At 49.1% G+C, this 22,422-nt stretch overlaps 31 non-coding genes across 31 annotated transcripts; 18 read left to right on the forward strand and 13 right to left on the reverse strand.

Annotated features, from left to right (window-relative positions):
* Positions 1-118: 118 nt before the first annotated feature.
* Positions 119-190, reverse strand: trnad-guc (transfer RNA aspartic acid (anticodon GUC)). Its single transcript has one exon. It is a non-coding gene; the product is annotated as a tRNA-Asp (tRNA).
* Positions 191-1,264: 1,074 nt separating this feature from the next.
* LOC132145882 (U5 spliceosomal RNA) lies at positions 1,265-1,379 on the forward strand. The gene has a single exon (XR_009434642.1). It is a non-coding gene; the product is annotated as a U5 spliceosomal RNA (small nuclear RNA).
* A 286-nt stretch (positions 1,380-1,665) lies between these two features.
* trnag-ucc (transfer RNA glycine (anticodon UCC)) lies at positions 1,666-1,737 on the forward strand. The gene has a single exon. It is a non-coding gene; the product is annotated as a tRNA-Gly (tRNA).
* A 103-nt stretch (positions 1,738-1,840) lies between these two features.
* On the reverse strand, positions 1,841-1,912 carry trnad-guc (transfer RNA aspartic acid (anticodon GUC)). The gene has a single exon. It is a non-coding gene; the product is annotated as a tRNA-Asp (tRNA).
* A 1,067-nt stretch (positions 1,913-2,979) lies between these two features.
* On the forward strand, positions 2,980-3,094 carry LOC132145743 (U5 spliceosomal RNA). The gene has a single exon (XR_009434511.1). It is a non-coding gene; the product is annotated as a U5 spliceosomal RNA (small nuclear RNA).
* A 293-nt stretch (positions 3,095-3,387) lies between these two features.
* trnag-ucc (transfer RNA glycine (anticodon UCC)) lies at positions 3,388-3,459 on the forward strand. The gene has a single exon. It is a non-coding gene; the product is annotated as a tRNA-Gly (tRNA).
* Positions 3,460-3,562: 103 nt separating this feature from the next.
* trnad-guc (transfer RNA aspartic acid (anticodon GUC)) lies at positions 3,563-3,634 on the reverse strand. Its single transcript has one exon. It is a non-coding gene; the product is annotated as a tRNA-Asp (tRNA).
* A 1,045-nt stretch (positions 3,635-4,679) lies between these two features.
* Positions 4,680-4,794, forward strand: LOC132145786 (U5 spliceosomal RNA). The gene has a single exon (XR_009434552.1). It is a non-coding gene; the product is annotated as a U5 spliceosomal RNA (small nuclear RNA).
* A 467-nt stretch (positions 4,795-5,261) lies between these two features.
* trnad-guc (transfer RNA aspartic acid (anticodon GUC)) lies at positions 5,262-5,333 on the reverse strand. Its single transcript has one exon. It is a non-coding gene; the product is annotated as a tRNA-Asp (tRNA).
* A 1,073-nt stretch (positions 5,334-6,406) lies between these two features.
* On the forward strand, positions 6,407-6,521 carry LOC132145860 (U5 spliceosomal RNA). The gene has a single exon (XR_009434622.1). It is a non-coding gene; the product is annotated as a U5 spliceosomal RNA (small nuclear RNA).
* A 286-nt stretch (positions 6,522-6,807) lies between these two features.
* trnag-ucc (transfer RNA glycine (anticodon UCC)) lies at positions 6,808-6,879 on the forward strand. The gene has a single exon. It is a non-coding gene; the product is annotated as a tRNA-Gly (tRNA).
* Positions 6,880-6,982: 103 nt separating this feature from the next.
* Positions 6,983-7,054, reverse strand: trnad-guc (transfer RNA aspartic acid (anticodon GUC)). The gene has a single exon. It is a non-coding gene; the product is annotated as a tRNA-Asp (tRNA).
* A 1,064-nt stretch (positions 7,055-8,118) lies between these two features.
* LOC132145744 (U5 spliceosomal RNA) lies at positions 8,119-8,233 on the forward strand. Its single transcript, XR_009434512.1, has one exon. It is a non-coding gene; the product is annotated as a U5 spliceosomal RNA (small nuclear RNA).
* A 293-nt stretch (positions 8,234-8,526) lies between these two features.
* trnag-ucc (transfer RNA glycine (anticodon UCC)) lies at positions 8,527-8,598 on the forward strand. The gene has a single exon. It is a non-coding gene; the product is annotated as a tRNA-Gly (tRNA).
* Positions 8,599-8,701: 103 nt separating this feature from the next.
* trnad-guc (transfer RNA aspartic acid (anticodon GUC)) lies at positions 8,702-8,773 on the reverse strand. Its single transcript has one exon. It is a non-coding gene; the product is annotated as a tRNA-Asp (tRNA).
* A 1,064-nt stretch (positions 8,774-9,837) lies between these two features.
* Positions 9,838-9,952, forward strand: LOC132145896 (U5 spliceosomal RNA). The gene has a single exon (XR_009434656.1). It is a non-coding gene; the product is annotated as a U5 spliceosomal RNA (small nuclear RNA).
* Positions 9,953-10,413: 461 nt separating this feature from the next.
* Positions 10,414-10,485, reverse strand: trnad-guc (transfer RNA aspartic acid (anticodon GUC)). The gene has a single exon. It is a non-coding gene; the product is annotated as a tRNA-Asp (tRNA).
* A 1,066-nt stretch (positions 10,486-11,551) lies between these two features.
* Positions 11,552-11,666, forward strand: LOC132145745 (U5 spliceosomal RNA). The gene has a single exon (XR_009434513.1). It is a non-coding gene; the product is annotated as a U5 spliceosomal RNA (small nuclear RNA).
* A 293-nt stretch (positions 11,667-11,959) lies between these two features.
* On the forward strand, positions 11,960-12,031 carry trnag-ucc (transfer RNA glycine (anticodon UCC)). Its single transcript has one exon. It is a non-coding gene; the product is annotated as a tRNA-Gly (tRNA).
* A 103-nt stretch (positions 12,032-12,134) lies between these two features.
* Positions 12,135-12,206, reverse strand: trnad-guc (transfer RNA aspartic acid (anticodon GUC)). The gene has a single exon. It is a non-coding gene; the product is annotated as a tRNA-Asp (tRNA).
* A 1,055-nt stretch (positions 12,207-13,261) lies between these two features.
* LOC132145747 (U5 spliceosomal RNA) lies at positions 13,262-13,376 on the forward strand. Its single transcript, XR_009434515.1, has one exon. It is a non-coding gene; the product is annotated as a U5 spliceosomal RNA (small nuclear RNA).
* A 467-nt stretch (positions 13,377-13,843) lies between these two features.
* trnad-guc (transfer RNA aspartic acid (anticodon GUC)) lies at positions 13,844-13,915 on the reverse strand. Its single transcript has one exon. It is a non-coding gene; the product is annotated as a tRNA-Asp (tRNA).
* Positions 13,916-14,976: 1,061 nt separating this feature from the next.
* On the forward strand, positions 14,977-15,092 carry LOC132146032 (U5 spliceosomal RNA). Its single transcript, XR_009434783.1, has one exon. It is a non-coding gene; the product is annotated as a U5 spliceosomal RNA (small nuclear RNA).
* A 461-nt stretch (positions 15,093-15,553) lies between these two features.
* Positions 15,554-15,625, reverse strand: trnad-guc (transfer RNA aspartic acid (anticodon GUC)). The gene has a single exon. It is a non-coding gene; the product is annotated as a tRNA-Asp (tRNA).
* A 1,068-nt stretch (positions 15,626-16,693) lies between these two features.
* Positions 16,694-16,808, forward strand: LOC132146049 (U5 spliceosomal RNA). The gene has a single exon (XR_009434799.1). It is a non-coding gene; the product is annotated as a U5 spliceosomal RNA (small nuclear RNA).
* A 461-nt stretch (positions 16,809-17,269) lies between these two features.
* Positions 17,270-17,341, reverse strand: trnad-guc (transfer RNA aspartic acid (anticodon GUC)). The gene has a single exon. It is a non-coding gene; the product is annotated as a tRNA-Asp (tRNA).
* Positions 17,342-18,407: 1,066 nt separating this feature from the next.
* Positions 18,408-18,522, forward strand: LOC132145994 (U5 spliceosomal RNA). Its single transcript, XR_009434750.1, has one exon. It is a non-coding gene; the product is annotated as a U5 spliceosomal RNA (small nuclear RNA).
* Positions 18,523-18,990: 468 nt separating this feature from the next.
* Positions 18,991-19,062, reverse strand: trnad-guc (transfer RNA aspartic acid (anticodon GUC)). The gene has a single exon. It is a non-coding gene; the product is annotated as a tRNA-Asp (tRNA).
* A 1,071-nt stretch (positions 19,063-20,133) lies between these two features.
* On the forward strand, positions 20,134-20,248 carry LOC132145897 (U5 spliceosomal RNA). Its single transcript, XR_009434657.1, has one exon. It is a non-coding gene; the product is annotated as a U5 spliceosomal RNA (small nuclear RNA).
* A 468-nt stretch (positions 20,249-20,716) lies between these two features.
* On the reverse strand, positions 20,717-20,788 carry trnad-guc (transfer RNA aspartic acid (anticodon GUC)). The gene has a single exon. It is a non-coding gene; the product is annotated as a tRNA-Asp (tRNA).
* A 1,071-nt stretch (positions 20,789-21,859) lies between these two features.
* On the forward strand, positions 21,860-21,974 carry LOC132146061 (U5 spliceosomal RNA). The gene has a single exon (XR_009434810.1). It is a non-coding gene; the product is annotated as a U5 spliceosomal RNA (small nuclear RNA).
* The last annotated feature ends 448 nt before the right edge of the window (positions 21,975-22,422 follow it).

Consider the following 22,422-nt stretch of genomic DNA (forward strand, 5'->3'; position numbering starts at 1 on the left):
TTCCCGGCCAACGCATGTCCTTTGGCTCGGGCTGATGTCGAAGCAGAACTCCTTCTGTGACCTGTGGCTCCTCCCAAAACTTTTGGATGGATCATTCGGAAGCCGAAAAGAGCTAGCTCTCCCCGTCGGGGAATCGAACCCCGGTCTTCCGCGTGACAGGCGGAGATACTGTCCACTATACTAACGAGGAGCTGCGCATGCTGCTGTTTCTCCCCCAACCGACACTACTGCACCGACATAACCGAACAATGCATGGCTTTTTCTGACGCTGACACAGCCCTAGCACCGTCAAATTCCGGATGGACCCATCATTAGCTAAAGTCGCATAACATTTGGAACACTACCCGTTGCAGGGGTCATTGTTTGGACTCTTTTTTTTTATTTTTTTTTTTAAATTGCGCTTTAAACAAAAAGGATTGTGTCAATGCAACTGAACAACATTAATTAGGAACACAGTGCGTCAATAAAGCAAAATGACAGTTAAAGGCATTTCGTCATTGAAATCGGTGATGTCATCATTCAGCTAAGTTCAGTTTAAATAGTATCTGTGCAATAATTTGCAATCAAGTCAACGATATCGCTGTACATGAAGTGTCCCCAGCTATGCCTGCCAGAGGCGACAGAGGCAAGGAACCAAAACTCGATCGGTGAAAAAATGGAGAAAAAACCCGGTGAGAAACCAGGCTCAGTCGGGGAGACAGTTCTCCTCTGGTCAGAAGAAACCAGCAAATCAGCTCCAGGCTGCAGAAAAGTCAGACTGTGCAGAAGAATCATCTGTTTCCTGTGGTCTTGTCCTGGTGGTCGTCTGAGACAAGGTCTTTACAGGGGATCTGTATCTGGGGCTCATCTAGTTGTCCCGGTCTCCGCTGTGTTTCAGGGCCATAGAGGTCCTTTCTAGGTGTTGATCAACCATCTTGTCTGGATACTGACTGGATCCGGGTGACTGAAGCGGCCCACTGATCTGGATACAGACTGGATCTGGTGGCTACGGTGACCTCGGAATAAGGGATTTCTTTAAAAGACTCTTTTATTCATATAAGATTTTCTCCAACTTTTCAGATGGAGGCATGAGAAAGAGATTGCCTTGATTGGGCTTGTGGTTATTGGTGGACCGAGTGGACTTTTGTGAGTTTTACTCCTCCCTTTTGGAGTGGGGGGGGGGGCTGACGAAACGCATGTGGGCAGGCGTCGTCACCCTTGATGACCCTTGGCGAGCGTAGTGGTTTACCAGAGGCAGCGCACAGGCCGGAGTGGTCGTAGACACAGCTCGAGTTTCTCTTCATTGTCGCATAAATCTTTCGCCTTTTACTAAAGATTTCCGTGGAGGGGAACTTTTGCGAGTGACCTGTAATTTTGGGTGCTCTGCTCACAGCAGAGCTACATCAAAATGTCAAGAGCAGAATCAATTTGGCAGTCCGCCAACACGCTGCAGGAGGGCGTGCCACTGGTCTTCGTCTGTATTTGCACTCTCTGCGTTTGCGCTGTCAGCACTTAATGTTTATTTAGCTGGCATGGGAAGGCAGCACTTTCTTGTACGTGACGGGATGCAAACTCTGGAAGGCTCTCTTTAGTGACGGGTCCAAACAAAGATCTCATCAGCTCCTCTAGCCCTATCGGCGACTCGTGCACTTCGAGCCTTCTTAGCGACGGCGCAAGTGGCTGACTGCGTTGGTGGTATAGTGGTGAGCATAGCTGCCTTCCAAGCAGTTGACCCGGGTTCGATTCCCGGCCAACGCATGTCCTTTGGCTCGGGCTGATGTCGAAACAGAACTCCTTCTGTGACCTGTGGCTCCTCCCAAAACTTTTGGATGGATCATTCGGAAGCCGAAAAGAGCTAGCTCTCCCCGTCGGGGAATCGAACCCCGGTCTTCCGCGTGACAGGCGGAGATACTGTCCACTATACTAACGAGGAGCTGCGCATGCTGCCGTTTCTCCCCCAACCGACGCTACTGCACCGACATAACTGAACAATGCATGGCTTTTTCTGACGCTGACACAGCCCTAGCACCGTCAAATTCCGGATGGACCCATCATTAGCTAAAGTCGCATAACATTTGGAACACTACCCGTTGCAGGGGTCATTGTTTGGACTCTTTTTTTTTTTTTTTTTTTTTTTTTTTAAATTGCGCTTTAAACAAAAAGGATTGTGCCAATGCAACTGAACAACATTAATTAGGAACACAGTGCGTCAATAAAGCAAAATGACAGTTAAAGGCATTTCGTCATTGAAATCGGTGATGTCATCATTCAGCTAAGTTCAGTTTAAATAGTATCTGTGCAATAATTTGCAATCAAGTCAACGATATCGCTGTACATGAAGTGTCCCCAGCTATGCCTGCCAGAGGCAACAGAGGCAAGGAACCAAAACTCGATCGGTGAAAAAATGGAGAAAAAACCAGGCTCAGTCGGGGAGACAGTTCTCCTCTGGTCAGAAGAAACCAGCAAATCAGCTCCAGGCTGCAGAAAAGTCAGACTGTGCAGAAGAATCATCTGTTTCCTGTGGTCTTGTCCTGGTGGTCGTCTGAGACAAGGTCTTTACAGGGGATCTGTATCTGGGGCTCATCTAGTTGTCCCGGACTCCGCTGTGTTTCAGGGCCATAGAGGTCCTTTCTAGGTGTTGATCAACCATCTTGTCTGGATACTGACTGGATCCGGGTGACTAAAGCGGCCCACTGATCTGGATACAGACTGGATCTGGTGGCTACGGTGACCTCGGAATAAGGGATTTCTTTAAAAGACTCTTTTATTCATATAAGATTTTCTCCAACTTTTCAGATGGAGGCATGAGAAAGAGATTGCCTTGATTGGGCTTGTGGTTATTGGTGGACCGAGTGGACTTTTGTGAGTTTTACTCCTCCCTTTTGGAGTGGGGGGGGGGCTGACGAAACGCATGTGGGCAGGCGTCGTCACCCTTGATGACCCTTGGCGAGCGTAGTGGTTTACCAGAGGCAGCGCACAGGCCGGAGTGGTCGTAGACACAGCTCGAGTTTCTCTTCATTATCGCATAAATCTTTCGCCTTTTACTAAAGATTTCCGTGGAGGGGAACTTTTGCGAGTGACCTGTATTTTTGGGTGCTCTGCTCACAGCAGAGCTATATCGAAATGTCAAGAGCAGAATCAATTTGGCCGTCCGCCAACACGCTGCAGGAGGGCGTGCCACTGGTCTTCGTCTGTATTTGCACTCTCTGCGTTTGCGCTGTCAGCACTTAATGTTTATTTAGCTGGCATGGGAAGGCAGCACTTTCTTGTACGTGACGGGATGCAAACTCTGGAAGGCTCTCTTTAGTGACGGGTCCAAACAAAGATCTCATCAGCTCCTCTAGCCCTATCGGCGACTCGTGCACTTCGAGCCTTCTTAGCGACGGCGCAAGTGGCTGACTGCTGACTGCGTTGGTGGTATAGTGGTGAGCATAGCTGCCTTCCAAGCAGTTGACCCGGGTTCGATTCCCGGCCAACGCATGTCATTTGGCTCGGGCTGATGTTGAAGCAGAACTCCTTCTGTGACCTGTGGCTCCTCCCAAAACTTTTGGATGGATCATTCGGAAGCCGAAAAGAGCTAGCTCTCCCCGTCGGGGAATCGAACCCCGGTCTTCCGCGTGACAGGCGGAGATACTGTCCACTATACTAACGAGGAGCTGCGCATGCTGCCGTTTCTCCCCCAACCGACGCTACTGCACCGACATAACTGAACAATGCATGGTTTTTTCTGACGCTGACACAGCCCTAGCACCGTCAAATTCCGGATGGACCCATCATTAGCTAAAGTCGCATAACATTTGGAACACTACCCGTTGCAGGGGTCATTGTTTGGACTCTTTTTTTTTTTTTTTTTTTAAATTGCGCTTTAAACAAAAAGGATTGTGCCAATGCAACTGAACAACATTAATTAGGAACACAGTGCGTCAAAAAAGCAAAATGACAGTTAAAGGCATTTCGTCATTGAAATCGGTGATGTCATCATTCAGCTAAGTTCAGTTTAAATAGTATCTGTGCAATAATTTGCAATCAAGTCAACGATATCGCTGTACATGAAGTGTCCCCAGCTATGCCTGCCAGAGGCGACAGAGGCAAGGAACCAAAACTCGATCGGTGAGAAACCAGGCTCAGTCGGGGAGACAGTTCTCCTCTGGTCAGAAGAAACCAGCAAATCAGCTCCAGGCTGCAGAAAAGTCAGACTGTGCAGAAGAATCATCTGTTTCCTGGTGGTCGTCTGAGACAAGGTCTTTACAGGGGATCTGTATCTGGGGCTCATCTAGTTGTCCCGGTCTCCGCTGTGTTTCAGGGCCATAGAGGTCCTTTCTGGGTGTTGATCAACCATCTTGTCTGGATACTGACTGGATCCGGGTGACTGAAGCGGCCCACTGATCTGGATACAGACTGGATCTGGTGGCTACGGTGACCTCGGAATAAGGGATTTCTTTAAAAGACTCTTTTATTCATATAAGAATTTCTCCAACTTTTCAGATGGAGGCATGAGAAAGAGATTGCCTTGATTGGGCTTGTGGTTATTGGTGGACCGAGTGGACTTTTGTGAGTTTTACTCCTCCCTTTTGGAGTGGGGGGGGGCGGGGGGGGGTGCTGACGAAACGCATGTGGGCAGGCGTCGTCACCCTTGATGACCCTTGGCGAGCGTAGTGGTTTACCAGAGGCATCGCACAGGCCGGAGTGGTCGTAGACACAGCTCGAGTTTCTCTTCATTGTCGCATAAATCTTTCGCCTTTTACTAAAGATTTCCGTGGAGGGGAACTTTTGCGAGTGACCTGTATTTTTGGGTGCTCTGCTCATAGCAGAGCTACATCGAAATGTAAAGAGCAGAATCAGTTTGGTCGTCCGCCAACACGCTGCAGGAGGGCGTGCCACTGGTCTTCGTCTGTATTTGCACTCTCTGCGGTTGCGCTGTCAGCACTTAATGTTTATTTAGCTGGCATGGAAAGGCAGCACTTTCTTGTACGTGACGGGATGCAAACTCTGGAAGGCTCTATTTAGTGACGGGTCCAAACAAAGATCTCATCAGCTCCTCTAGCCCTATCGGCGACTCGTGCTCTTCGAGCCTTCTTAGCGACGGCGCAAGTGGCTGACTGCTGACTGCGTTGGTGATATAGTGGTGAGCATAGCTGCCTTCCAAGCAGTTGACCGGGATCGATTCCCGGCCAACGCATGTCCTTTGGCTCGGGCTGATGTCGAAGCAGAACTCCTTCTGTGACCTGTGGCTCCTCCCAAAACTTTTGGATGGATCATTCGGAAGCCGAAAAGAGCTAGCTCTCCCCGTCGGGGAATCGAACCCCGGTCTTCCGCGTGACAGGCGGAGATACTGTCCACTATACTAACGAGGAGCTGCGCATGCTGCTGTTTCTCCCCCAACCGACACTACTGCACCGACATAACCGAACAATGCATGGCTTTTTCTGACGCTGACACAGCCCTAGCACCGTCAAATTCCGGATGGACCCATCATTAGCTAAAGTCGCATAACATTTGGAACACTACCCGTTGCAGGGGTCATTGTTTGGACTCTTTTTTTTTATTTTTTTTTTTAAATTGCGCTTTAAACAAAAAGGATTGTGTCAATGCAACTGAACAACATTAATTAGGAACACAGTGCGTCAATAAAGCAAAATGACAGTTAAAGGCATTTCGTCATTGAAATCGGTGATGTCATCATTCAGCTAAGTTCAGTTTAAATAGTATCTGTGCAATAATTTGCAATCAAGTCAACGATATCGCTGTACATGAAGTGTCCCCAGCTATGCCTGCCAGAGGCGACAGAGGCAAGGAACCAAAACTCGATCGGTGAAAAAATGGAGAAAAAACCCGGTGAGAAACCAGGCTCAGTCGGGGAGACAGTTCTCCTCTGGTCAGAAGAAACCAGCAAATCAGCTCCAGGCTGCAGAAAAGTCAGACTGTGCAGAAGAATCATCTGTTTCCTGTGGTCTTGTCCTGGTGGTCGTCTGAGACAAGGTCTTTACAGGGGATCTGTATCTGGGGCTCATCTAGTTGTCCCGGTCTCCGCTGTGTTTCAGGGCCATAGAGGTCCTTTCTAGGTGTTGATCAACCATCTTGTCTGGATACTGACTGGATCCGGGTGACTGAAGCGGCCCACTGATCTGGATACAGACTGGATCTGGTGGCTACGGTGACCTCGGAATAAGGGATTTCTTTAAAAGACTCTTTTATTCATATAAGATTTTCTCCAACTTTTCAGATGGAGGCATGAGAAAGAGATTGCCTTGATTGGGCTTGTGGTTATTGGTGGACCGAGTGGACTTTTGTGAGTTTTACTCCTCCCTTTTGGAGTGGGGGGGGGGCTGACGAAACGCATGTGGGCAGGCGTCGTCACCCTTGATGACCCTTGGCGAGCGTAGTGGTTTACCAGAGGCAGCGCACAGGCCGGAGTGGTCGTAGACACAGCTCGAGTTTCTCTTCATTGTCGCATAAATCTTTCGCCTTTTACTAAAGATTTCCGTGGAGAGGAACTTTTGCGAGTGACCTGTAATTTTGGGTGCTCTGCTCACAGCAGAGCTACATCGAAATGTCAAGAGCAGAATCAATTTGGCAGTCCGCCAACACGCTGCAGGAGGGCGTGCCACTGGTCTTCGTCTGTATTTGCACTCTCTGCGTTTGCGCTGTCAGCACTTAATGTTTATTTAGCTGGCATGGGAAGGCAGCACTTTCTTGTACGTGACGGGATGCAAACTCTGGAAGGCTCTCTTTAGTGACGGGTCCAAACAAAGATCTCATCAGCTCCTCTAGCCCTATCGGCGACTCGTGCACTTCGAGCCTTCTTAGCGACGGCGCAAGTGGCTGACTGCGTTGGTGGTATAGTGGTGAGCATAGCTGCCTTCCAAGCAGTTGACCCGGGTTCGATTCCCGGCCAACGCATGTCCTTTGGCTCGGGCTGATGTCGAAACAGAACTCCTTCTGTGACCTGTGGCTCCTCCCAAAACTTTTGGATGGATCATTCGGAAGCCGAAAAGAGCTAGCTCTCCCCGTCGGGGAATCGAACCCCGGTCTTCCGCGTGACAGGCGGAGATACTGTCCACTATACTAACGAGGAGCTGCGCATGCTGCCGTTTCTCCCCCAACCGACGCTACTGCACCGACATAACTGAACAATGCATGGCTTTTTCTGACGCTGACACAGCCCTAGCACCGTCAAATTCCGGATGGACCCATCATTAGCTAAAGTCGCATAACATTTGGAACACTACCCGTTGCAGGGGTCATTGTTTGGACTCTTTTTTTTTTTTTTTTTTTTTTTAAATTGCGCTTTAAACAAAAAGGATTGTGCCAATGCAACTGAACAACATTAATTAGGAACACAGTGCGTCAATAAAGCAAAATGACAGTTAAAGGCATTTCGTCATTGAAATCGGTGATGTCATCATTCAGCTAAGTTCAGTTTAAATAGTATCTGTGCAATAATTTGCAATCAAGTCAACGATATCGCTGTACATGAAGTGTCCCCAGCTATGCCTGCCAGAGGCAACAGAGGCAAGGAACCAAAACTCGATCGGTGAAAAAATGGAGAAAAAACCAGGCTCAGTCGGGGAGACAGTTCTCCTCTGGTCAGAAGAAACCAGCAAATCAGCTCCAGGCTGCAGAAAAGTCAGACTGTGCAGAAGAATCATCTGTTTCCTGTGGTCTTGTCCTGGTGGTCGTCTGAGACAAGGTCTTTACAGGGGATCTGTATCTGGGGCTCATCTAGTTGTCCCGGACTCCGCTGTTTTTCAGGGCCATAGAGGTCCTTTCTAGGTGTTGATCAACCATCTTGTCTGGATACTGACTGGATCCGGGTGACTAAAGCGGCCCACTGATCTGGATACAGACTGGATCTGGTGGCTACGGTGACCTCGGAATAAGGGATTTCTTTAAAAGACTCTTTTATTCATATAAGATTTTCTCCAACTTTTCAGATGGAGGCATGAGAAAGAGATTGCCTTGATTGGGCTTGTGGTTATTGGTGGACCGAGTGGACTTTTGTGAGTTTTACTCCTCCCTTTTGGAGTGGGGGGGGGGGCTGACGAAACGCATGTGGGCAGGCGTCGTCACCCTTGATGACCCTTGGCGAGCGTAGTGGTTTACCAGAGGCAGCGCACAGGCCGGAGTGGTCGTAGACACAGCTCGAGTTTCTCTTCATTATCGCATAAATCTTTCGCCTTTTACTAAAGATTTCCGTGGAGGGGAACTTTTGCGAGTGACCTGTATTTTTGGGTGCTCTGCTCACAGCAGAGCTATATCGAAATGTCAAGAGCAGAATCAATTTGGCCGTCCGCCAACACGCTGCAGGAGGGCGAGCCACTGGTCTTCGTCTGTATTTGCACTCTCTGCGTTTGCGCTGTCAGCACTTAATGTTTATTTAGCTGGCATGGGAAGGCAGCACTTTCTTGTACGTGACGGGATGCAAACTCTGGAAGGCTCTCTTTAGTGACGGGTCCAAACAAAGATCTCATCAGCTCCTCTAGCCCTATCGGCGACTCGTGCACTTCGAGCCTTCTTAGCGACGGCGCAAGTGGCTGACTGCTGACTGCGTTGGTGGTATAGTGGTGAGCATAGCTGCCTTCCAAGCAGTTGACCCGGGTTCGATTCCCGGCCAACGCATGTCCTTTGGCTCGGGCTGATGTTGAAGCAGAACTCCTTCTGTGACCTGTGGCTCCTCCCAAAACTTTTGGATGGATCATTCGGAAGCCGAAAAGAGCTAGCTCTCCCCGTCGGGGAATCGAACCCCGGTCTTCCGCGTGACAGGCGGAGATACTGTCCACTATACTAACGAGGAGCTGCGCATGCTGCCGTTTCTCCCCCAACCGACGCTACTGCACCGACATAACTGAACAATGCATGGTTTTTTCTGACGCTGACACAGCCCTAGCACCGTCAAATTCCGGATGGACCCATCATTAGCTAAAGTCGCATAACATTTGGAACACTACCCGTTGCAGGGGTCATTGTTTGGACTCTTTTTTTTTTTTTTTTTTTAAATTGCGCTTTAAACAAAAAGGATTGTGCCAATGCAACTGAACAACATTAATTAGGAACACAGTGCGTCAAAAAAGCAAAATGACAGTTAAAGGCATTTCGTCATTGAAATCGGTGATGTCATCATTCAGCTAAGTTCAGTTTAAATAGTATCTGTGCAATAATTTGCAATCAAGTCAACGATATCGCTGTACATGAAGTGTCCCCAGCTATGCCTGCCAGAGGCGACAGAGGCAAGGAACCAAAACTCGATCGGTGAAAAAATGGAGAAAAAACCAGGCTCAGTCGGGGAGACAGTTCTCCTCTGGTCAGAAGAAACCAGCAAATCAGCTCCAGGCTGCAGAAAAGTCAGACTGTGCAGAAGAATCATCTGTTTCCTGTGGTCTTGTCCTGGTGGTCGTCTGAGACAAGGTCTTTACAGGGGATCTGTATCTGGGGCTCATCTAGTTGTCCCGGTCTCCGCTGTGTTTCAGGGCCATAGAGGTCCTTTCTAGGTGTTGATCAACCATCTTGTCTGGATACTGACTGGATCCGGGTGACTGAAGCGGCCCACTGATCTGGATACAGACTGGATCTGGTGGCTACGGTGACCTTGGAATAAGGGATTTCTTTAAAAGACTCTTTTATTTATATAAGATTTTCTCCAACTTTTCAGATGGAGGCATGAGAAAGAGATTGCCTTGATTGGGCTTGTGGTTATTGGTGGACCGAGTGGACTTTTGTGAGTTTTACTCCTCCCTTTTGGAGTGGGGGGGGGGGGGGGCTGACGAAACGCATGTGGGCAGGCGTCGTCACCCTTGATGACCCTTGGCGAGCGTAGTGGTTTACCAGAGGCAGCGCACAGGCCGGAGTGGTCGTAGACACAGCTCGAGTTTCTCTTCATTATCGCCTAAATCTTTCGCCTTTTACTAAAGATTTCCGTGGAGGGGAACTTTTGCGAGTGACCTGTATTTTTGGGTGCTCTGCTCACAGCAGAGCTATATCGAAATGTCAAGAGCAGAATCAATTCGGCCGTCCGCCAACACGCTGCAGGAGGGCGTGCCACTGGTCTTCGTCTGTATTTGCACTCTCTGCGTTTGCGCTGTCAGCACTTAATGTTTATTTAGCTGGCATGGGAAGGCAGCACTTTCTTGTACGTGACGGGATGCAAACTCTGGAAGGCTCTCTTTAGTGACGGGTCCAAACAAAGATCTCATCAGCTCCTCTAGCCCTATCGGCGACTTGTGCACTTCGAGCCTTCTTAGCGACGGCGCAAGTGGCTGACTGCGTTGGTGTTATAGTGGTGAGCATAGCTGCCTTCCAAGCAGTTGACCCGGGTTCGATTCCCGGCCAACGCATGTCCTTTGGCTCGGGCTGATGTCGAAGCAGAACTCCTTCTGTGACCTGTGGCTCCTCCCAAAACTTTTGGATGGATCATTCGGAAGCCGAAAAGAGCTAGCTCTCCCCGTCGGGGAATCGAACCCCGGTCTTCCGCGTGACAGGCGGAGATACTGTCCACTATACTAACGAGGAGCTGCGCATGCTGCCGTTTCTCCCCCAACCGACGCTACTGCACCGACATAACTGAACAATGCATGGCTTTTTCTGACGCTGACACAGCCCTAAAACCGTCAAATTCCGGATGGACCCATCATTAGCTAAAGTCGCATAACATTTGGAACACTACCCGTTGCAGGGGTCATTGTTTGGACTCTTTTTTTTTTTTTTTTTTTTTTTTTAAATTGCGCTTTAAACAAAAAGGATTGTGCCAATGCAACTGAACAACATTAATTAGGAACACAGTTCGTCAAAAAAGCAAAATGACAGTTAAAGGCATTTCGTCATTGAAATCGGTGATGTCATCATTCAGCTAAGTTCAGTTTAAATAGTATCTGTGCAATAATTTGCAATCAAGTCAACGATATCGCTGTACATGAAGTGTCCCCAGCTATGCCTGCCAGAGGCGACAGAGGCAAGGAACCAAAACTCGATCGGTGAAAAAATGGAGAAAAAACCAGGCTCAGTCGGGGAGACAGTTCTCCTCTGGTCAGAAGAAACCAGCAAATCAGCTCCAGGCTGCAGAAAAGTCAGACTGTGCAGAAGAATCATCTGTTTCCTGTGGTCTTGTCCTGGTGGTCGTCTGAGACAAGGTCTTTACAGGGGATCTGTATCTGGGGCTCATCTAGTTGTCCCGGTCTCCGCTGTGTTTCAGGGCCATAGAGGTCCTTTCTAGGTGTTGATCAACCATCTTGTCTGGATACTGACTGGATCCGGGTGACTGAAGCGGCCCACTGATCTGGATACAGACTGGATCTGGTGGCTACGGTGACCTTGGAATAAGGGATTTCTTTAAAAGACTCTTTTATTCATATAAGATTTTCTCCAACTTTTCAGATGGAGGCATGAGAAAGAGATTGCCTTGATTGGGCTTGTGGTTATTGGTGGACCGAGTGGACTTTTGTGAGTTTTACTCCTCCCTTTTGGAGTGGGGGGGGGGGCTGACGAAACGCATGTGGGCAGGCGTCGTCACCCTTGATGACCCTTGGCGAGCGTAGTGGTTTACCAGAGGCAGCGCACAGGCCGGAGTGGTCGTAGACACAGCTCGAGTTTCTCTTCATTATCGCATAAATCTTTCGCCTTTTACTAAAGATTTCCGTGGAGGGGAACTTTTGCGAGTGACCTGTATTTTTGGGTGCTCTGCTCACAGCAGAGCTATATCGAAATGTCAAGAGCAGAATCAATTTGGCCGTCCGCCAACACGCTGCAGGAGGGCGTGCCACTGGTCTTCGTCTGTATTTGCACTCTCTGCGTTTGCGCTGTCAGCACTTAATGTTTATTTAGCTGGCATGGGAAGGCAGCACTTTCTTGTACGTGACGGGATGCAAACTCTGGAAGGCTCTCTTTAGTGACGGGTCCAAACAAAGATCTCATCAGCTCCTCTAGCCCTATCGGCGACTCGTGCACTTCGAGCCTTCTTAGCGACGGCGCAAGTGGCTGACTGCTGACTGCGTTGGTGGTATAGTGGTGAGCATAGCTGCCTTCCAAGCAGTTGACCCGGGTTCGATTCCCGGCCAACGCATGTCATTTGGCTCGGGCTGATGTTGAAGCAGAACTCCTTCTGTGACCTGTGGCTCCTCCCAAAACTTTTGGATGGATCATTCGGAAGCCGAAAAGAGCTAGCTCTCCCCGTCGGGGAATCGAACCCCGGTCTTCCGCGTGACAGGCGGAGATACTGTCCACTATACTAACGAGGAGCTGCGCATGCTGCCGTTTCTCCCCCAACCGACGCTACTGCACCGACATAACTGAACAATGCATGGTTTTTTCTGACGCTGACACAGCCCTAGCACCGTCAAATTCCGGATGGACCCATCATTAGCTAAAGTCGCATAACATTTGGAACACTACCCGTTGCAGGGGTCATTGTTTGGACTCTTTTTTTTTTTTTTTTTTTAAATTGCGCTTTAAACAAAAAGGATTGTGCCAATGCAACTGAACAACATTAATTAGGAACACAGTGCGTCAAAAAAGCAAAATGACAGTTAAAGGCATTTCGTCATTGAAATCGGTGATGTCATCATTCAGCTAAGTTCAGTTTAAATAGTATCTGTGCAATAATTTGCAATCAAGTCAACGATATCGCTGTACATGAAGTGTCCCCAGCTATGCCTGCCAGAGGCGACAGAGGCAAGGAACCAAAACTCGATCGGTGAGAAACCAGGCTCAGTCGGGGAGACAGTTCTCCTCTGGTCAGAAGAAACCAGCAAATCAGCTCCAGGCTGCAGAAAAGTCAGACTGTGCAGAAGAATCATCTGTTTCCTGTGGTCTTGTCCTGGTGGTCGTCTGAGACAAGGTCTTTACAGGGGATCTGTATCTGGGGCTCATCTAGTTGTCCCGGTCTCCGCTGTGTTTCAGGGCCATAGAGGTCCTTTCTAGGTGTTGATCAACCATCTTGTCTGGATACTGACTGGATCCGGGTGACTGAAGCGGCCCACTGATCTGGATACAGACTGGATCTGGTGGCTACGGTGACCTCGGAATAAGGGATTTCTTTAAAAGACTCTTTTATTCATATAAGAATTTCTCCAACTTTTCAGATGGAGGCATGAGAAAGAGATTGCCTTGATTGGGCTTGTGGTTATTGGTGGACCGAGTGGACTTTTGTGAGTTTTACTCCTCCCTTTTGGAGTGGGGGGGGCGGGGGGGTGCTGACGAAACGCATGTGGGCAGGCGTCGTCACCCTTGATGACCCTTGGCGAGCGTAGTGGTTTACCAGAGGCATCGCACAGGCTGGAGTGGTCGTAGACACAGCTCGAGTTTCTCTTCATTGTCGCATAAATCTTTCGCCTTTTACTAAAGATTTCCGTGGAGAGGAACTTTTGCGAGTGACCTGTATTTTTGGGTGCTCTGCTCATAGCAGAGCTACATCGAAATGTAAAGAGCAGAATCAGTTTGGTCGTCCGCCAACACGCTGCAGGAGGGCGTGCCACTGGTCTTCGTCTGTATTTGCACTCTCTGCGGTTGCGCTGTCAGCACTTAATGTTTATTTAGCTGGCATGGAAAGGCAGCACTTTCTTGTACGTGACGGGATGCAAACTCTGGAAGGCTCTATTTAGTGACGGGTCCAAACAAAGATCTCATCAGCTCCTCTAGCCCTATCGGCGACTCGTGCTCTTCGAGCCTTCTTAGCGACGGCGCAAGTGGCTGACTGCTGACTGCGTTGGTGATATAGTGGTGAGCATAGCTGCCTTCCAAGCAGTTGACCGGGATCGATTCCCGGCCAACGCATGTCCTTTGGCTCGGGCTGATGTCGAAGCAGAACTCCTTCTGTGACCTGTGGCTCCTCCCAAAACTTTTGGATGGATCATTCGGAAGCCGAAAAGAGCTAGCTCTCCCCGTCGGGGAATCGAACCCCGGTCTTCCGCGTGACAGGCGGAGATACTGTCCACTATACTAACGAGGAGCTGCGCATGCTGCTGTTTCTCCCCCAACCGACGCTACTGCACCGACATAACCGAACAATGCATGGCTTTTTCTGACGCTGACACAGCCCTAGCACCGTCAAATTCCGGATGGACCCATCATTAGCTAAAGTCGCATAACATTTGGAACACTACCCGTTGCAGGGGTCATTGTTTGGACTCTTTTTTTTTATTTTTATTTTTAAATTGCGCTTTAAACAAAAAGGATTGTGCCAATGCAACTGAACAACATTAATTAGGAACACAGTGCGTCAATAAAGCAAAATGACAGTTAAAGGCATTTCGTCATTGAAATCGGTGATGTCATCATTCAGCTAAGTTCAGTTTAAATAGTATCTGTGCAATAATTTGCAATCAAGTCAACGATATCGCTGTACATGAAGTGTCCCCAGCTATGCCTGCCAGAGGCAACAGAGGCAAGGAACCAAAACTCGATCGGTGAAAAAATGGAGAAAAAACCAGGCTCAGTCGGGGAGACAGTTCTCCTCTGGTCAGAAGAAACCAGCAAATCAGCTCCAGGCTGCAGAAAAGTCAGACTGTGCAGAAGAATCATCTGTTTCCTGTGGTCTTGTCCTGGTGGTCGTCTGAGACAAGGTCTTTACAGGGGATCTGTATCTGGGGCTCATCTAGTTGTCCCGGACTCCGCTGTGTTTCAGGGCCATAGAGGTCCTTTCTAGGTGTTGATCAACCATCTTGTCTGGATACTGACTGGATCCGGGTGACTAAAGCGGCCCACTGATCTGGATACAGACTGGATCTGGTGGCTACGGTGACCTCGGAATAAGGGATTTCTTTAAAAGACTCTTTTATTCATATAAGATTTTCTCCAACTTTTCAGATGGAGGCATGAGAAAGAGATTGCCTTGATTGGGCTTGTGGTTATTGGTGGACCGAGTGGACTTTTGTGAGTTTTACTCCTCCCTTTTGGAGTGGGGGGGGGGGCTGACGAAACGCATGTGGGCAGGCGTCGTCACCCTTGATGACCCTTGGCGAGCGTAGTGGTTTACCAGAGGCAGCGCACAGGCCGGAGTGGTCGTAGACAAAGCTCGAGTTTCTCTTCATTATCGCATAAATCTTTCGCCTTTTACTAAAGATTTCCGTGGAGGGGAACTTTTGCGAGTGACCTGTATTTTTGGGTGCTCTGCTCACAGCAGAGCTATATCGAAATGTCAAGAGCAGAATCAATTTGGCCGTCCGCCAACACGCTGCAGGAGGGCGTGCCACTGGTCTTCGTCTGTATTTGCACTCTCTGCGTTTGCGCTGTCAGCACTTAATGTTTATTTAGCTGGCATGGGAAGGCAGCACTTTCTTGTACGTGACGGGATGCAAACTCTGGAAGGCTCTCTTTAGTGACGGGTCCAAACAAAGATCTCATCAGCTCCTCTAGCCCTATCGGCGACTCGTGCACTTCGAGCCTTCTTAGCGACGGCGCAAGTGGCTGACTGCGTTGGTGTTATAGTGGTGAGCATAGCTGCCTTCCAAGCAGTTGACCCGGGTTCGATTCCCGGCCAACGCATGTCCTTTGGCTCGGGCTGATGTCGAAGCAGAACTCCTTCTGTGACCTGTGGCTCCTCCCAAAACTTTTGGATGGATCATTCGGAAGCCGAAAAGAGCTAGCTCTCCCCGTCGGGGAATCGAACCCCGGTCTTCCGCGTGACAGGCGGAGATACTGTCCACTATACTAACGAGGAGCTGCGCATGCTGCCGTTTCTCCCCCAACCGACGCTACTGCACCGACATAACTGAACAATGCATGGCTTTTTCTGACGCTGACACAGCCCTAAAACCGTCAAATTCCGGATGGACCCATCATTAGCTAAAGTCGCATAACATTTGGAACACTACCCGTTGCAGGGGTCATTGTTTGGACTCTTTTTTTTTTTTTTTTTTTTTTTTTAAATTGCGCTTTAAACAAAAAGGATTGTGCCAATGCAACTGAACAACATTAATTAGGAACACAGTGCGTCAAAAAAGCAAAATGACAGTTAAAGGCATTTCGTCATTGAAATCGGTGATGTCATCATTCAGCTAAGTTCAGTTTAAATAGTATCTGTGCAATAATTTGCAATCAAGTCAACGATATCGCTGTACATGAAGTGTCCCCAGCTATGCCTGCCAGAGGCGACAGAGGCAAGGAACCAAAACTCGATCGGTGAAAAAATGGAGAAAAAACCAGGCTCAGTCGGGGAGACAGTTCTCCTCTGGTCAGAAGAAACCAGCAAATCAGCTCCAGGCTGCAGAAAAGTCAGACTGTGCAGAAGAATCATCTGTTTCCTGTGGTCTTGTCCTGGTGGTCGTCTGAGACAAGGTCTTTACAGGGGATCTGTATCTGGGGCTCATCTAGTTGTCCCGGTCTCCGCTGTGTTTCAGGGCCATAGAGGTCCTTTCTAGGTGTTGATCAACCATCTTGTCTGGATACTGACTGGATCCGGGTGACTGAAGCGGCCCACTGATCTGGATACAGACTGGATCTGGTGGCTACGGTGACCTTGGAATAAGGGATTTCTTTAAAAGACTCTTTTATTCATATAAGATTTTCTCCAACTTTTCAGATGGAGGCATGAGAAAGAGATTGCCTTGATTGGGCTTGTGGTTATTGGTGGACCGAGTGGACTTTTGTGAGTTTTACTCCTCCCTTTTGGAGTGGGGGGGGGGGGGCTGACGAAACGCATGTGGGCAGGCGTCGTCACCCTTGATGACCCTTGGCGAGCGTAGTGGTTTACCAGAGGCAGCGCACAGGCCGGAGTGGTCGTAGACACAGCTCGAGTTTCTCTTCATTATCGCCTAAATCTTTCACCTTTTACTAAAGATTTCCGTGGAGGGGAACTTTTGCGAGTGACCTGTATTTTTGGGTGCTCTGCTCACAGCAGAGCTATATCGAAATGTCAAGAGCAGAATCAATTCGGCCGTCCGCCAACACGCTGCAGGAGGGCGTGCCACTGGTCTTCGTCTGTATTTGCACTCTCTGCGTTTGCGCTGTCAGCACTTAATGTTTATTTAGCTGGCATGGGAAGGCAGCACTTTCTTGTACGTGACGGGATGCAAACTCTGGAAGGCTCTCTTTAGTGACGGGTCCAAACAAAGATCTCATCAGCTCCTCTAGCCCTATCGGCGACTCGTGCACTTCGAGCCTTCTTAGCGACGGCGCAAGTGGCTGACTGCGTTGGTGTTATAGTGGTGAGCATAGCTGCCTTCCAAGCAGTTGACCCGGGTTCGATTCCCGGCCAACGCATGTCCTTTGGCTCGGGCTGATGTCGAAGCAGAACTCCTTCTGTGACCTGTGGCTCCTCCCAAAACTTTTGGATGGATCATTCGGAAGCCGAAAAGAGCTAGCTCTCCCCGTCGGGGAATCGAACCCCGGTCTTCCGCGTGACAGGCGGAGATACTGTCCACTATACTAACGAGGAGCTGCGCATGCTGCCGTTTCTCCCCCAACCGACGCTACTGCACCGACATAACTGAACAATGCATGGCTTTTTCTGACGCTGACACAGCCCTAAAACCGTCAAATTCCGGATGGACCCATCATTAGCTAAAGTCGCATAACATTTGGAACACTACCCGTTGCAGGGGTCATTGTTTGGACTCTTTTTTTTTTTTTTTTTTTTTTTTAAATTGCGCTTTAAACAAAAAGGATTGTGCCAATGCAACTGAACAACATTAATTAGGAACACAGTGCGTCAATAAAGCAAAATGACAGTTAAAGGCATTTCGTCATTGAAATCGGTGATGTCATCATTCAGCTAAGTTCAGTTTAAATAGTATCTGTGCAATAATTTGCAATCAAGTCAACGATATCGCTGTACATGAAGTGTCCCCAGCTATGCCTGCCAGAGGCGACAGAGGCAAGGAACCAAAACTCGATCGGTGAAAAAATGGAGAAAAAACCAGGCTCAGTCGGGGAGACAGTTCTCCTCTGGTCAGAAGAAACCAGCAAATCAGCTCCAGGCTGCAGAAAAGTCAGACTGTGCAGAAGAATCATCTGTTTCCTGTGGTCTTGTCCTGGTGGTCGTCTGAGACAAGGTCTTTACAGGGGATCTGTATCTGGGGCTCATCTAGTTGTCCCGGTCTCCGCTGTGTTTCAGGGCCATAGAGGTCCTTTCTAGGTGTTGATCAACCATCTTGTCTGGATACTGACTGGATCCGGGTGACTGAAGCGGCCCACTGATCTGGATACAGACTGGATCTGGTGGCTACGGTGACCTCGGAATAAGGGATTTCTTTAAAAGACTCTTTTATTCATATAAGATTTTCTCCAACTTTTCAGATGGAGGCATGAGAAAGAGATTGCCTTGATTGGGCTTGTGGTTATTGGTGGACCGAGTGGACTTTTGTGAGTTTTACTCCTCCCTTTTGGAGTGGGGGGGGGGGGCTGACGAAACGCATGTGGGCAGGCGTCGTCACCCTTGATGACCCTTGGCGAGCGTAGTGGTTTACCAGAGGCAGCGCACAGGCCGGAGTGGTCGTAGACACAGCTTGAGTTTCTCTTCATTATCGCCTAAATCTTTCGCCTTTTACTAAAGATTTCCGTGGAGGGGAACTTTTGCGAGTGACCTGTATTTTTGGGTGCTCTGCTCACAGCAGAGCTATATCGAAATGTCAAGAGCAGAATCAATTTGGCCGTCCGCCAACACGCTGCAGGAGGGCGTGCCACTGGTCTTCGTCTGTATTTGCACTCTCTGCGTTTGCGCTGTCAGCACTTAATGTTTATTTAGCTGGCATGGGAAGGCAGCACTTTCTTGTACGTGACGGGATGCAAACTCTGGAAGGCTCTCTTTAGTGACGGGTCCAAACAAAGATCTCATCAGCTCCTCTAGCCCTATCGGCGACTCGTGCACTTCGAGCCTTCTTAGCGACGGCGCAAGTGGCTGACTGCTGACTGCGTTGGTGGTATAGTGGTGAGCATAGCTGCCTTCCAAGCAGTTGACCCGGGTTCGATTCCTGGCCAACGCATGTCCTTTGGCTCGGGCTGATGTCGAAGCAGAACTCCTTCTGTGACCTGTGGCTCCTCCCAAAACTTTTGGATGGATCATTCGGAAGCCGAAAAGAGCTAGCTCTCCCCGTCGGGGAATCGAACCCCGGTCTTCCGCGTGACAGGCGGAGATACTGTCCACTATACTAACGAGGAGCTGCGCATGCTGCCTTTTCTCCCCCAACTGACGCTACTGCACCGACATAACTGAACAATGCATGGTTTTTTCTGACGCTGACACAGCCCTAGCACCGTCAAATTCCGGATGGACCCATCATTAGCTAAAGTCGCATAACATTTGGAACACTACCCGTTGCAGGGGTCATTGTTTGGACTCTTTTTTTTTTTTTTTTTTTTTTTTAAATTGCGCTTTAAACAAAAAGGATTGTGCCAATGCAACTGAACAACATTAATTAGGAACACAGTGCGTCAATAAAGCAAAATGACAGTTAAAGGCATTTCGTCATTGAAATCGGTGATGTCATCATTCAGCTAAGTTCAGTTTAAATAGTATCTGTGCAATAATTTGCAATCAAGTCAACGATATCGCTGTACATGAAGTGTCCCCAGCTATGCCTGCCAGAGGCGACAGAGGCAAGGAACCAAAACTCGATCGGTGAAAAAATGGAGAAAAAACCAGGCTCAGTCGGGGAGACAGTTCTCCTCTGGTCAGAAGAAACCAGCAAATCAGCTCCAGGCTGCAGAAAAGTCAGACTGTGCAGAAGAATCATCTGTTTCCTGTGGTCTTGTCCTGGTGGTCGTCTGAGACAAGGTCTTTACAGGGGATCTGTATCTGGGGCTCATCTAGTTGTCCCGGTCTCCGCTGTGTTTCAGGGCCATAGAGGTCCTTTCTAGGTGTTGATCAACCATCTTGTCTGGATACTGACTGGATCCGGGTGACTGAAGCGGCCCACTGATCTGGATACAGACTGGATCTGGTGGCTACGGTGACCTCGGAATAAGGGATTTCTTTAAAAGACTCTTTTATTCATATAAGATTTTCTCCAACTTTTCAGATGGAGGCATGAGAAAGAGATTGCCTTGATTGGGCTTGTGGTTATTGGTGGACCGAGTGGACTTTTGTGAGTTTTACTCCTCCCTTTTGGAGTGGGGGGGGGGGGGGGGGCTGACGAAACGCATGTGGGCAGGCGTCGTCACCCTTGATGACCCTTGGCGAGCGTAGTGGTTTACCAGAGGCAGCGCACAGGCCGGAGTGGTCGTAGACACAGCTCGAGTTTCTCTTCATTATCGCCTAAATCTTTCGCCTTTTACTAAAGATTTCCGTGGAGGGGAACTTTTGCGAGTGACCTGTATTTTTGGGTGCTCTGCTCACAGCAGAGCTATATCGAAATGTCAAGAGCAGAATCAATTTGGCCGTCCGCCAACACGCTGCAGGAGGGCGTGCCACTGGTCTTCGTCTGTATTTGCACTCTCTGCGTTTGCGCTGTCAGCACTTAATGTTTATTTAGCTGGCATGGGAAGGCAGCACTTTCTTGTACGTGACGGGATGCAAACTCTGGAAGGCTCTCTTTAGTGACGGGTCCAAACAAAGATCTCATCAGCTCCTCTAGCCCTATCGGCGACTCGTGCACTTCGAGCCTTCTTAGCGACGGCGCAAGTGGCTGACTGCTGACTGCGTTGGTGGTATAGTGGTGAGCATAGCTGCCTTCCAAGCAGTTGACCCGGGTTCGATTCCTGGCCAACGCATGTCCTTTGGCTCGGGCTGATGTCGAAGCAGAACTCCTTCTGTGACCTGTGGCTCCTCCCAAAACTTTTGGATGGATCATTCGGAAGCCGAAAAGAGCTAGCTCTCCCCGTCGGGGAATCGAACCCCGGTCTTCCGCGTGACAAGCGGAGATACTGTCCACTATACTAACGAGGAGCTGCGCATGCTGCCGTTTCTCCCCCAACCGACACTACTGCACCGACATAACTGAACAATGCATGGCTTTTTCTGACGCTGACACAGCCCTTGCACCGTCAAATTCCGGATGGACCCATCATTAGCTAAAGTCGCATAACATTTGGAACACTACCCGTTGCAGGGGTCATTGTTTGGACTCTTTTTTTTTTTTTTTTTTTTTTTAAATTGCGCTTTAAACAAAAAGGATTGTGCCAATTCAACTGAACAACATTAATTAGGAACACAGTGCGTCAATAAAGCAAAATGACAGTTAAAGGCATTTCGTCATTGAAATCGGTGATGTCATCATTCAGCTAAGTTCAGTTTAAATAGTATCTGTGCAATAATTTGCAATCAAGTCAACGATATCGCTGTACATGAAGTGTCCCCAGCTATGCCTGCCAGAGGCGACAGAGGCAAGGAACCAAAACTCGATCGGTGAAAAAATGGAGAAAAAACCAGGCTCAGTCGGGGAGACAGTTCTCCTCTGGTCAGAAGAAACCAGCAAATCAGCTCCAGGCTGCAGAAAAGTCAGACTGTGCAGAAGAATCATCTGTTTCCCGTGGTCTTGTCCTGGTGGTCGTCTGAGACAAGGTCTTTACAGGGGATCTGTATCTGGGGCTCATCTAGTTGTCCCGGTCTCCGCTGTGTTTCAGGGCCATAGAGGTCCTTTCTAGGTGTTGATCAACCATCTTGTCTGGATACTGACTGGATCCGGGTGACTGAAGCGGCCTACTGATCTGGATACAGACTGGATCTGGTGGCTACGGTGACCTCGGAATAAGGGATTTCTTTAAAAGACTCTTTTATTCATATAAGATTTTCTCCAACTTTTCAGATGGAGGCATGAGAAAGAGATTGCCTTGATTGGGCTTGTGGTTATTGGTGGACCGAGTGGACTTTTGTGAGTTTTACTCCTCCCTTTTGGAGTGGGGGGGGGGGGGGGGGGCTGACGAAACGCATGTGGGCAGGCGTCGTCACCCTTGATGACCCTTGGCGAGCGTAGTGGTTTACCAGAGGCAGCGCACAGGCCGGAGTGGTCGTAGACACAGCTCGAGTTTCTCTTCATTATCGCCTAAATCTTTCGCCTTTAACTAAAGATTTCCGTGGAGGGGAACTTTTGCGAGTGACCTGTATTTTTGGGTGCTCTGCTCACAGCAGAGCTATATCGAAATGTCAAGAGCAGAATCAATTCGGCCGTCCGCCAACACGCTGCAGGAGGGCGTGCCACTGGTCTTCGTCTGTATTTGCACTCTCTGCGTTTGCGCTGTCAGCACTTAATGTTTATTTAGCTGGCATGGGAAGGCAGCACTTTCTTGTACGTGACGGGATGCAAACTCTGGAAGGCTCTCTTTAGTGACGGGTCCAAACAAAGATCTCATCAGCTCCTCTAGCCCTATCGGCGACTCGTGCACTTCGAGCCTTCTTAGCGACGGCGCAAGTGGCTGACTGCTGACTGCGTTGGTGGTATAGTGGTGAGCATAGCTGCCTTCCAAGCAGTTGACCCGGGTTCGATTCCTGGCCAACGCATGTCCTTTGGCTCGGGCTGATGTCGAAGCAGAACTCCTTCTGTGACCTGTGGCTCCTCCCAAAACTTTTGGATGGATCATTCG

The sequence above is a fragment of the Carassius carassius genome, chromosome 8 (genome assembly GCF_963082965.1).
Source record: "Carassius carassius chromosome 8, fCarCar2.1, whole genome shotgun sequence".
NCBI lineage: Eukaryota > Metazoa > Chordata > Actinopteri > Cypriniformes > Cyprinidae > Carassius > Carassius carassius.